The following is an 8084-nucleotide window of genomic DNA, read 5'->3' as shown; positions in this document are numbered from 1 at the left end:
GCAGGGTTGGCTTCTGTGAGAAGATGCCAGAAGATTCCCCCATGTACAATAGAGCCAATGCCAGCCAGCTCCAAGACCAACCCGCCACTGGCCAAAGCTGAGCCAATCAGTGATGGTGGTAGCGCCTCTGTGATAACATATTTAAGAAGGGGGGGAAAAACTGCTGTGCAACAGCAGCCGCAAGAGAGGAGTGAGAACGTGTGAGAGAAACAACTCTGCGGGCACCAAGGTCAGTGAAGAAGGAGGGGCAGGAGGTGCTCCAGGCACCAGAGCAGGTTCCCCTGCAGCCCGCGGTGAACACCATGGTGAAGCAGGCTGTCCCCCTTGCAGCCCATGGAGGTCCACGGTGGAGCAGATATCCACTTGCAGCCCGTGGAGGACCCGACGCCGCAGCAGGTGGATGTGCCCAAAGGAGGCTGTGACCCCGTGGAGAGCCCGTGATGGAGGAGGCTCTTGGCAGGACCTGTGACCCCGTGGAGAGAGGAGCCCACTCTGGAGCAGGTTTTCTGGCAGGACTTGTGAGCCTGTGGGGGACCCACGCTGGAGCACTCCGTTCCTGAAGGACTGCACCCCCATGGAAAGGACCCATGCTGGAGGAGTTTGTGAAGAACTGCAGCCCGTGGGAAGGACCTGCATTGGAGAAGTTCATGGAGGACTGTCTCCTGTGGGTGGGACCCCATGCTGGAGCAGGGGAAGAAAGCGAGGAGGAAGGAGCAGCAGAGACAACGTGTGATGAACTGACCACAACCCCCATTCCCCATGCTCTGTGCTGCTCGGGGGGAGGAGGCAGAGAAATCAGAAGTGAAGTTGAGCCTGGGAAGAAGGGAGGGGTGGGGGCAAGGTGTTTCAAGATTTGTTTCTATTTCTCATTGTTCTACTCTGATTTGATTGGTAATAAATTGAATTCATTTCCCCAAGTTGAGTCTGTTTTGCCCATGATGGTAACTGGTGAATGATCTCCCTGCCCTTATCTCAACTCATGCACCTTTCGTTATATTTTCTCACCCCCTGTCCAGTTGACGAGGAGGAGTGATAGAGCAGCTTGGTGGGCACCTGGAGGCCAGTCAAGGTCAACTCACCACAGCAGCTGTAGTGTCAGGTGTGGGGAAGACAGCTGATGTGGTGGGGCTGTGCTGCTTGGGATATGTGATGAGGTCAGCTGCTTGAGTTCTGCTCAACAACCAACAAAAGTGGACTTCTTACTGGCCCTTTCTCTTCACCTGACTTGCCCACCTTGTAAATGGGGAGAAGAAATTCCCATCCATGCAGGCGTTTCTGGGGGGAGGCAAGAACAAGTGTGGTGGGCAACGGGGTGCCCTGTGCAGGTAGCTGGAGGCCCATGGCTGCAGCGTGGTCCATTGCAGGGAGCCCAAAAGGGGACTGCGCCCCCTAGTTGGCGGGATTCAAACTTGCGCGGGGAAACCCCAATGGATTTCTAGTCCATCGCCTTCACCACTTGGCCACAACTACCTGCTCCAGCCCTCTCTGCCCTGCTGATCACATGCCCTGTGCAGTGACACCTGGCTCCCTGGGAGTTTCAGGGCAATGCTCCACTCGAAGCCCTGCAGTTGGGACCTGCACTGAGCATAACAGGCACCTGGCACAGGCTTCCAGAGGCCTTGAGAGGCGTAACCCCAGGGGCTACAGCCGCAGCTCCCAGGGCTTTACGCTCAGCTGGGCATCTGGGATATCCTGCCACGGGGGGATGCTTTCACTGCCCTGATGGTATCTATCTCATCTGCTTCCAGGGAAGAAGGGAAGGCAGCTGTGCAGAGACAACCAGGGCTGGTGGTGGTTGTGGGGTAGGCTATTAGACCCCACTTGGCTTCTCAAATTTATCTGAGGGGGTCTCCAAGCCTGCTGTGAGCAGTAGGGTGGGGACACTGCTGCAGGGAAGATGGTGACCTCCAGGAGGCACCTCCAGCCTCTTGGGGACATAGGGTGGCGTCAACCCTTGAACAAAGACCACGACTGCCATGCAGGTTGTTGGTGTGTAGAGGGAATGGTTTGCGAGAGTGGGAGAGAAAGGGCAAGTGGGAGAGAAAGAGCCTGGCTGAGGAGAAGTGTGAGGGGCAAAGGGAGAATAAATGAGAGGTGTGGATGACTTTGAGGGAGACAGGAGAGAGTTTGTTTTGGTGGAATAGGTATGTCTAGATCTTTTTGCCAGCTCTGGCAGGCATTGTCCAATGCCTGAGCATGCACCAAAATACCAAACGACCTGCAAAAGCGATAATTTCCATCACCAGATGAAAGTAGCTGCGATTCCCCTTTGGCTCTGGAGCAGGAAAGTGTCGTTCATGAGTCGGTGTGGAGGTGGTACACGTGGCAGTGCCTGCCTGCATGCAGAACAAGGGTGGGAGGTGGTCACGGTTGAGGGGTGAGCAGGAGGAGCGGCTTGAGGAAGTGTGTGCGTGCGCGGGGGGCTGGAAGGAGGAGGCCGGCCAGCCTGTGAAGTGGAGGAGCAGGAGAAAGGCCAGGCTCTGGTCCGGAGGAGCAGACGGCAGCACTGCCCACAGGTGCGTTGCAGGTACGGTGGTGAGCAGAGCTGCCTTCCAAGCAGTTGGCGTGTTTTTTATTCCTGGCCAATGCTGCCAAACGCCTCTTCAGCCTGGCTCCAGGGTGCCTTATATCTTCTGCAGGTAGCCTCTCCTGCTCAAATAGCACCCAGCTTTCCCCTGAGGGTTCAAGTTGCCCCCTTCACCTCTCCGCAGCCTTGAGACCAACTGAGACCAGTGCTTTCTGCCTGCCGGGAGGGCTCCAGGCTGGGCTCTTCACTGCAGTGCTGGTACAGGAGCCAGGAGAGAGGCTTTTTTGGCCTGGAACTGCTGGTGCTGCTAGCTGCAGCTGGCAGGAAAAGGATGCTGCTGTGGCACGGTACACATGAAGATCAATAATGCCTCGGTGGTTGTCAAGGGACACACTGAGACCAGGTATGCGGTTTGGGTGTGGGGTGGGAGGAGGTTTGTTCTTTATGTAATGGTTCAAAGGCCTGTCTGTCTGATCTGAAGTCACCCTGGAGACACTGACCTGCCCTGTCCAGGCTCCGGCATTGCACAGACACCCTGAAGTTTACTGGCACTGGTTTTGAAGATGTTCCTGGTAACTGGGAACTGAGACGCCCTCATTTCTCTTGCAGCTTGTAGGCTGTGGTCCAAGGAAAAGACAAGGAGCCTCTCACAAGTAGACTCTCTACCTGAAGGGGGTGAAGCTTCTCAAGTCTCTCATTGCAGGGCTGCTTAAAGAAAATAAAGCAACATTCTTTGCTGTGCTGACAGTCAAAAGCCATTCTAGGCAGTGGGCTTGTATGGAGGCTTTAGGTTGGCACAGTATTTACAGTTTCCCAGTCTGTCAATCAGCAATGCTACCAGTAAGTGGAGTTACAAAGAGGGAGATTGTGATTGCTCATGCTCTGTTCCCTACTGAAATGCCCACCCTAAGCCCACCTTGCAGTCATACTGCTTACGTCAGACCTGAAAACCAGCGCTTCCATCCTTTCACGCCATACCCATAGCCTGGACTTTATTCGCACAACACCCATGAAAGAGAGAGTTGCAATGGCTGTTTTTCATATGAAGTTTACAAACAACAGCTGAGAGGACCTCTCAAAAGGTCTGTATTAACATTCACATATGACCAACTGGGGCACTGGTCTATAATCACCCTCACAGCAAAACAGGGCTACTATGTGTGGCATTTCTTGTATTTGCACCTCTGTCAATCGCCTCTTGCCCTCGCACTGGGCACCACTGACAAGAGGATGGCGTCCTCTTCTTTAATCCACCTGTCCACTCTCCAGTACCCACAGGCTTCCCTTCCCCCAGCTAACCAACCCCAGCTCTCCCAGCCTGTCCTTGTATGATGGATGAATCAAGTCCTCAATGACTTTGGTGTCCCTTTGGTGGGGCTGGCAGATCTCCTGGCTGGGCAGAAATGGGAATGAGCTGCACGATGACACCCGTGGAGTCCCTGTAAGGGCACTTGGGATGCAGAAGTCCAGGTCTCCTGCAGAGGAAGGAAACCTTGCAGAAGGCTTTCCACTTGCTGCCAGGAGCACATTAGAGCAAGACAGAAAGCAGAAGCAACAGCATTCAGTCAGGGGAAGACGTGCACCTGCCCCAAAGTTCGTGCACCTCAGGCAGCAGTGAGTGTCTTGGTGGCGCAGCATCGAGGAGAGTGGCGCATCATCTGGGCAACTAAACAGCGACACTGGATATCTCTTTGTTCTTGGCTGCATGCTTGCATGTGGGAGGCCTTGGTTTACTGCTGAGCAGCTTCGGTGCTTTTTTCCTCCTAATCAACTGTGAGTAGCAAGGTGCATCACCAAAAGGAAAGGAGGTATAACCCTGACTTCCAAATGCCAGGACTCTGGCTGAGATTCAGGCTCAGAAAGGCAACTTGTCCCGGCATGTTTCTGAAGGCGCCCTGCCCACCTCGGCTGAGCACACGTGTCCATTTTTTGCTGCCACCTCAGGAAGTGTTGTCATCTGAGCCCAGTTCATAAGCCTGCTTCTGTCCTCTGCCAGGGGTTACTCAGGGCAGGCAGCGGAAAGTCACTGCTTCCTGAGCGTACATGCAAGACGCGCTGGGTACACCGGCAGAAAAAAATGAGATCAGCTCTTGAATGTCTTCAATGGTGGGACCCAAGGCTGACCCTGAGAGACATCAGAGGGCTGTGCTCACAAGGCTACAGACTCACACCCCATTTCCCCAAGGCTTTTTGGTCTCTCTCTTGCCTGCTTGCTTATTTTTGTTGCTCTGGTATCAGTTCAGGGAGCTCTATCCACAACTGGTGGAAAGCTCACGACAGAAGACAGCGCTCTTCCTTGCAGAGCAGGGGGGGTAACTGACAGAGGAGGAGAACAAACCACCACGAGTCTCCAGCTATGCTGCGCAAAGTCTTTAATGAGAAGGAGCAAATGCAGTGGCACAGAACAGAGACCAAGAAACACGTCTGCAGGGTTCAGGGAGGCACAGAGAATGGCTCATTTCCCAAGGACAAGCTCCACACAAAGCGCTTGCCTTTCCCCATTCTGCTCTACCTGCTGGCAATCCCAGCCCACCAAGAGCAGTCCCTAACTGCAGCACCCTCCCCCCATCAGCAGGAGATTCAGCAAAGCAGAAGAGAATGAGCCCTTTCTCAAGGAGCTCAGAGCAAAGCAGAGCCAGAGGAGGCAGGGCGAGGCCTGCCCTGCAGCCAGGAGCAGTGGGCATGGGTCCCTCCTGCCAGGTGGAAGAGGTCAGCCAGCCCATCTGCAAGGCGTGGGCATGCTCCTGCTGCTGCAGGGTCCCCGTGTTCCGTCCCGCTCCAAAGGGGATGATCCGCCGGCTTCAGCAGTTCAGACTGCAGCGGGGGGGAGGCAGACACAGCCCTGACCCCCCCAGACCAAGGGAGCCCCCAGAAGAGATGGGAACCCCGCCGGCACTGAGGGAGCTCCCAACAGCAGCTGACAGAGAGGATCCCACGGCTGTGCTCTGAGGGAAAGAGGTGAGGATGGGGCCCGGCAGGGTCACCACCACCGGGGAGGCCTCGATGAACACCGTTGAGTCAGCACAGCGGGCGACACAGGGCTCACTGCAGCTGCTTGCAAGCGGGGTTGGGGCAGAAGTGCCGCAGGGGCGTGGGAGACAGGGTGTGAAGCAAGACATCTCTCGGTGAGGGAGGCAAAGCTGAAAGACAGAGCAGGCAGGGAGCACGAACCTCAATATCATCTGTCTTTCTTTTCCTCAGCTCTCTCCGTGGACAGTCTTTGTTTTAAAAACACACACGGTGCCTACAGCTCCCACGGCCCTCATTGGGCCCTCTGAGTGGCACGGCACAGGAAGGCTGAACCACTTTTGGGATAGGACCCAGGCACGCTGGGTTTAAAGCACTCGTGGAAAGACTGATCATACCCCATCCCTAGAACAAACATTGCTGCACTGCAGAAGGCACTGGGTGCGCTTGGCCATTTGGTTGGAGAGCATCTGCCTAAGGCAGACATTCTGGTGGGCAGACCTCCCTGCAGCTGAGCCCCACTGATCCCCTTCTGCTTGAAAGAACCCCCCTCTTCCCAGCTCTCCCCGGCCACCACCGTCAAAAGGGAAAGAGGTGACAGCCCTTCGACAGTTCTATTGCAGGGCCAAGCCGAGGCAGCCCAAGTATCAACCTGAGGAGCCCACCATGACAGCAGTTCAGCCCACAGGGACAGAGGGAGCAGACTCAGGCTTACCTTGTTCCTCGAGGAAAGGGAGGCAAGAGAGGAGGATGCAGAGCCTGGAGCAGCGCAGGCTTTTATGCTGTGTCCCAGAGCCCCGCGGGGCCACAAACATTCCTTGCTCATGAAGCATCTGAACACCTAGCAGCTGTCGCTTGCCAGGGCCTTGCTGGTGATTAAGCCCTTGCCTCTTTCATCTGAAATGAAGTTATACTCCCTTTTCATACTACCGAACGTCGAAACAATTCATCAGTGTCCCAGCTTCATAAGGCCAGTTAACTCAGCGGTCTCAGGCTAGCTGTGCAGAGATTTTAACTGGTTTTGCATCATATGGATTGCCATGGTCACTTCAGCCTCTTCATGGTGAGTTTGTCCACGAATCATGGTGGAATTCAACCGTGAAGGACACCTTGAGTTAGCTCTCAAGTGCTTTCAGTGCAGGCACTCAGGCTAACCCTGGCAGACATTTCCCCCCGCAGGTCATTTCCCCCCGCAGGTCATCGTAGACACACAGAAGACTGGGGGTAAGTTCAGGCAGAATGTCAAGACTGCATAGTCCCATATGGGAGAAGAGACTCATCTCACCAGCAATGTGGCAAAGCTCAACGTCTAGGAAAGACCATTGTGGCATGGAGGGAAGCCACCTGCAGGCAGGAGTGACTGCCACGAGGAGCTTGCTTACGCTCATCAGGCTCTACCACGGCCTGGCTGTGTGATCAAAGAGATGCCTGTGTTCTTCCCCAAAAGAGACCCACACCCAAACTGACCTGTTTTGCTCAGCAAGGGCATCCCACAGGCCAAAGGCCTGATGGCCTGTTTTTGAGGAGGGACGCAGGGCAGGGAGCCAAAAGCTCATGGCCCTTTTTCCTGGGTCAGGGATAGGGTGGCCCATTCCATGCATTTCAATCTACAAAGGGACATTGGATCAGTCTCCCAGAGCACCTGGGAGTCACCGTGATGTGGAAGACTTGGGAAAAACCCTGAACTCCTGGCAAACATGAGTCACCCTGCTGTGGAATTCAGTGGACACGGTGCCCTCGTCTCAGGCATGCCAGGCATACCAGAGCCCATAGCCCCAAAGTGCCGCTTTCCTCAAGACCATTTCCTCAGGTGTTAGCACCATTCCTGAAACAACTGGTACTTCTGTGCAATCTCGTGCCACTTCTGCCGTCCAAGGCATAGCCTTTTGCTGCCTGCTCAGGGGCCCATGAGACTCAGTGCACCCCAGAATAATGTGGGATGGATCATTTCCCCAGGTTTTCTGGGCCAACCTCCTGCTCTGAGCAGACCAAGCTTCCCAGTTACCTCAGAAGACTCCCGTCAACTTCTGAGCACTGCCACTGTCGGAGAGGTCACTGTCTCTTGCGCAGCTCTTCCAGGACTACACCGCACCCTCTGTCACTTCTTTTCCCACAATGACAGACGGTATTTCCCTTGTTGCAACTTGTCTCTTGTCCTTTTGCAGTGCACCTCTCCGGAGAGTTTGGCTCCATCTCTCTGTGTCCCAGCACAGCTTCCACTGCAAATCCCCGAGGGAGCCTTTACTCCTAATCCTGGTATTTACTTCCCGTCCATCTCCAGACCTTACCCCATAACCCTGGAATCTTCTCACCAGTGCTGGCACCCTCACTGTCATCTCCTGGTAGCCCACTTGTGGGCCTGGGAGGCTCAGCTGTGAGAGCCCCTGGCTGGTAGGGTGGGGACCAGGCCTCCTTTCACCAAGCCCCTGCTCAGATGAAAGCATACCTGTTTGGTGGATACATGGTTGGAGTGGGTCATCTCAAAAGCTCCTTTCCAAGACAAGCTCATTCATGAAAGCTGATGGGAAGGATCGTTGCCCTTCCCTTGCCACTGCAGGGGCCACATCTGGATTGGTGTGCCCATTTTGGT

The 8084-nt window shown here is 55.0% G+C and overlaps 1 non-coding gene across 1 annotated transcript; it reads right to left on the bottom strand.

Moving 5' to 3' along the window:
- Positions 1-1388: 1388 nt before the first annotated feature.
- Positions 1389-1470, bottom strand: TRNAS-AGA (transfer RNA serine (anticodon AGA)). The gene has a single exon. It is a non-coding gene; the product is annotated as a tRNA-Ser (tRNA).
- Positions 1471-8084: the final 6614 nt, after the last annotated feature.

This window comes from Mycteria americana, chromosome 6 (genome assembly GCF_035582795.1).
Source record: "Mycteria americana isolate JAX WOST 10 ecotype Jacksonville Zoo and Gardens chromosome 6, USCA_MyAme_1.0, whole genome shotgun sequence".
NCBI lineage: Eukaryota > Metazoa > Chordata > Aves > Ciconiiformes > Ciconiidae > Mycteria > Mycteria americana.
The sequence above is the reverse complement of the archived record's forward strand: the minus strand, read 5'-3'. Positions and strand labels throughout refer to the sequence as shown.